Source organism: Chrysochloris asiatica, unplaced genomic scaffold (genome assembly GCF_000296735.1).
Source record: "Chrysochloris asiatica unplaced genomic scaffold, ChrAsi1.0 scaffold00001, whole genome shotgun sequence".
NCBI lineage: Eukaryota > Metazoa > Chordata > Mammalia > Afrosoricida > Chrysochloridae > Chrysochloris > Chrysochloris asiatica.
Genome location: NW_006408519.1, coordinates 14,540,247 through 14,545,524, shown reverse-complemented (window position 1 = coordinate 14,545,524; position 5,278 = coordinate 14,540,247).

Here is a 5,278-nt window from a genome sequence, read left to right as displayed (position 1 = left end):
CAGGTTGTTAATGAGTCTTCCTCCAATCCTGATGCCACATTTTTCTTCTCGTATTATTTGCTCAGCATACAGGTTGAATAGTATGGCAAAAGAATACAACCCTGGTTCACACCTTTCCCAATTTTAAATCATTCAGTGTTCCCATGTTCTGTTTGAACAACTGTTTCTTGGTCTAGGTATAGATTTATCAGAAGTACAATTAAGTGTTCTGGAATACTCATACTTCTCAATGTTGTCCATAGTTTGTCATGATCCACAGAATCGAAAGCCTTTGCGTAGTCAATAAAGCACACTTAAAGTACCATGGACTGTCAAAAGAGTAAATGTCTGTCTTGGAAGATGTGCAGCCATAATGCTCCTTGGAAGGTAGGATGGCGAGATTTGTTCTCATATACTTTGCACATGTTCTGAAGAGAGACTAGTACCTGGAAAAGGACATCATGTATGGCAAAGCAGAAGATCAGCAAAAAAAGGCATAACCTCAACACATTAGCTGCAATAATAAGCTCAAAGATGCCAACAATTGTCAGGATGCTACAGGACTGAGCACTGGTTTTTTCTGATGTACTTAGGGTTGTTATGAGTTGAAACTGACTTGATGGCACCTAACAACAATATAAATCTGATCTGAAACTTCTGTGTGAACTATTTATATAATTTATAACAAAATACATTGTCTGAGTTACCCTAATTCTAACCTCTGCTAATGAAGAAAACAGATGCTCCTTATGATTCTTTCGTACTTTATGGGGAGCAAATCAGAGTTTCTAACTCAACAGTTTTCCTGTTATCTACTCTGAGACATCTCTTGAATTGGTATTTCTTCTCAGCTTTGTAACAGAACAGCCAGCACTGTTAAATGATCCTAATGTTCTGATTAATACAGATCTCTCATACCTATGCACTGTGATCCCTTTCTGGTATTTCTTTTTCGATTCCTACTCTTTTTCTCTTATTCTACATACCATGTTACCTGGTGTCATTTCTGCCTCACTATCAGATCTGCTGATGGTTTTTTGTTTGTTTGTTTGTTTTTGTTGTTGTTATTTTTTGTCTCCCCCCTGTTTTTCAAATCTCAAAATAGGCCAAAGTTTTATAAGAATGATATTGAACACAACCAAATATATCAAATACCTTTCAAACATATGTCTAGCAATTTTATTCACCTGTGACCTTTGTTCAACTCATATTTCCTTATTTTGTTACTGATGTGACTTTTAGGACTTGGTTCTTGCTAGTTTAAAGGGATCTACAAACTATATTTAGTATTCTATCCCCATCCTCTGTTCTTTGTTGCAATGTCTCTAAATAGAGAAAAGGATTTCAACCTTTGTTTCCATTATAAAACCTGGAGTACCATTGATAATTTTTATCAGTTATTCAATTAAATTAACTCACTTCATTTCCTATTTCCCTTTCAGAGAAAAAATAGCTTTTGAGTACAATGATATCAGATGTGGAAATATGGACAATTATCATCAACACATCAATTTAATATAGTTTGATAACATTGAATTTGATCAAAGTTTAAAGTTGCATTGCATTTTTCACATTGCTTTTGCCCATATTTCACTTTTGACTTGCGTAAGAGCAAGCAACTGATAGAAAACTGGAGCATGCATTATAACAGCTGTTATCAGATCTAAGTGCTAAAATATTGTCAGCTTAGAAATTAAAATTCCTGGCATATTGCAAGGCTTTCTTTTTTAAGCTTTAGAATCACCTTTTCATTTCAAGTGAAGAAAATGACTTTGACCCTATTCTAACACTTATTACTAAGAACATTTCTGAAAATGGATTAGTCACAATCTACTTTGAATTTATTAACATCTCCTGCATCATGTAATAACTAATGAGTTCCATTACTAATAGTAATTACAAAACAGGTCTTATGTGGAAGTTCTATAATCATTTTTAGGCTTTTTTTTTTTTTTTTTGCTTTTATTGCTGTGAATATAAGACAATTTTATTATATACTGATATCATATTTTAGTCAGTTAGCAATATGAATTGGTTACCCACTGCGTGAATAAAACTATGTTAGATACATTTGGAAGGGCACAAAAGAAGGAAATGGCACTTTTCTTCTCTGTCCTGGAGCTCTTAGTATAGTTACAAAGGCAGAATACAATCAAGTGAAAAAAAAAACAAAAACTTCTAGGTCCCTAAGGATATCCCAAAGAAGTTCTCTTGAAATAAATTAATGATGAATTATAAAGATCATGTCTTAGTTATCTACTGTTGATAAAACAGGAATACCACAAGTGGATGGCTTTACAAAACAGAACTTTATTCTCTTACAGTTTGTTGTGTTTTTTTAAGGGTGTAGCTTATAACACCTTCTATGTTATAAGAGATCTAAGGAGAAAGGAGTGAACAGGGAGAGAGGAATCTATTACCACTAAGAAAGAAGAATCAGGAGTATGCGACCTGAATCTGGTTCTGGAAGGAGTATGTGATCTAGACCTGGTTCTCTGAAGGTTCTGGATCCTGGCCAATACAAATGGAGATCTTCAGGGAATGCTGGGTCTATAGATGCTGGATCTTCCCCCCAAACCAACAAGGAGAAATCTTTTCCCTAGGTGTGGCTGGTAGGTTTAGACAGTCCTGTGGTTAGCAGTCCATTGCTTATCCTACAGCACCACACCAGAACTTTTCAGGCTAGAAATCCAAACTCAGAATGCCAATGGTAGGGAAAGGATTTATTTAATTCACCTTGGACTTCTTCAGAGCTAATGCACATTGGCTTTTGAGCATATGCTACCTCTTGAAATGGTTGAACACATATAATTTCTTTTAGTTACAGTGACTGTGTGTATTCCTTCCATCTTCTTTTGATGCTTTTTGCATCATTCAACATTTTGCCTGTTGATACTGTTGTTGTTAAATTCAATCAAGTTGGTTCCAACCCACAGCAACACTATGTATGGTTTTCAAGGAGTAGAATTGACTTTGTAGTCCAACACATTGATCCCAGCACCACACCAGGACTCCATTTTGCCCATAGAATCCTTCAATACAACAAGTCTAGGATTGACATTTTTCTTCAATTCCCTTAGCTTGAGAAATGCTAAGCATGTTCTTCTCTTTTGGTTTTTGATTTCCAGGTCTTTGCACATTTCATTATAATATTTGACTTTGTCTTTTTGAGTTGAGCTTTGAAATTTTCTGTTCATCTCTTGTATGTCTTCATTTCTTCCATTTGCTATAGCTTCTCTACACTGGAGAGCAAGTTTCAGAGTCTCTTCTGACATCCATTTTGGTCATTTCATTCTCTCTTAACTTCTTAATGAACTTTTTCTTTCTTCCTCTATGATGTTCTTCATGTCATCCCACAACTTTTCTTGTCATCGGGCTTTAGTGTCTAATGCATCAGATCTGTTCTTCAGATGATCTCTATTCATGTGGGATATGTTCAAGGTCATAATTTGGCTTTCATAGACTTGTTTTAATTTTCTTCAGCTTCAGCCTAAAATTGCATATGAGCAATTAATGATCTGTTCCAGAGTCTACCCATGGCCTTGTTTTGCTAATGATATGTAGCTTTTCTACTGTCTGTCTCTTTCCACAAGTGTAGTCAGTTTGATTTCTATATATGCTATCTTGTGATATCCATGTGTATAGTCATCTTTTATACTGTTTAAAAATGGTATTTGCAATGAAGAAGTAATTGGTCTTGCAAAATTCTGATCATGCAATCTCCAGCATCATTTCTATCACCAAGGCCATAATTTTCAACTATTATCTTTCTCTTTGTTTCCAACTTTTGCATTCCAATAGCCAATGATTATCAGTACTTTTTGCTTGCATGTTTGGTCACTGGTAGAATTCTTTGGTCAGTGGTAGAATTCTTCAATTGTATCAACACTGGCTTTAGTGATTGATGCATATATTTTAATAATAGTGGTATTAACTAGTATTCCTTATAAATATATGGATATTATCCTATCACAGACAGGCTTTTATTTCAAGACCAATCTTAATAAAATTTTTTTCTGATGATGAATGTTATATCATTTGTCTTCAATTTCTCCTTCCTAGTATAGTAAACCATATGAGTGTCATATTCAAAATGGCCAATACCAGTTCACTAATGCCTAGGATATCAATATTTCTGCACTCAGTTTCATTTTTGACAATTTTCAATTTTCCTAGATTCATACTTCATACATTCCATATTCTGATTATTAATGGATGTTTACAGCTGTTTCTCTTCATTTGGAGTAGTGCCAAACGTGCAAACAAAGTTCCATTCACGTCATCATGGTAAGTTCTACTTAGAGGAGGCAGCTCTTCTCCAGTCGCATTTTGAGTGCCTTCCAACCTGAGGGGTTCATATTCCATCTCTATATCTGACAACATTCTGGTGCTCTTCATTATGATTCAATATTCACTATTGTGGTGCTGACAGTGTTCCACTATTGCTCATAAGGTTTTCAGTGAGTAAATACTCAAAAGTAGTCCATCTTTCCTTCCTCCTAGTCTTCTTGGTCTGGAAGCTCAGCTGAAATATTTCCACAATGTGTGACCTTGCTGGTGTTTAAACCATCCATGGCATTGCTTCCAGAAACACAGCAACACTCAAGCTACCACAGTATGACAAATTGGCAAACAAATGGTAGTATTATGGTGTTAGAGGAGAATATTAAAAGAACTATGGAATGCCAAAAGAACAAACCAATCTGTATTGGATGAAGTATAGCCAGCAATGCACAAATGGACTGACCTAGACTTTTCTGTTAGATACATACTGAAGGTGCCAATAAGGACTGCTCTGTTTTATCTGTCTTATCAGCAATAAAGATAAATGTTATAGAGGCTATAGAGCAGATTCCTTGTTGGGAAGACCCTGCCAATAGTTAACAACTAGATTATGTGGGACCAATGACCCCCTTGGTAAGGTGGCTATAAATGTTTTCTCACAGAAATAGATAATTACACTGATCTGTGCTATTCTGTAATGTATGCCAAAACCATCATTCAAAGAATAGAAAAAAATGATACTGTACCAATTTGGACCACCAAGTTATATATCCTCATACCAAGGAACACATTATACAACACACAGGGTACAAAAATGAACCAAGAAAGATCATATTAAATGGAAATACCACCATCCAAAAAATGGTTTGATGTAGAATTAGGATGAACAATTGAAACATTTGCTATCTAAAATGGGGCGGGGGGGAGGAACGAGAAAAAGGCATGAAGAGCTGGTTTTACACTACTTTATGAGTTTTGCTTACACTTCACATGAGAATTGCCAAGGGAAGATTGC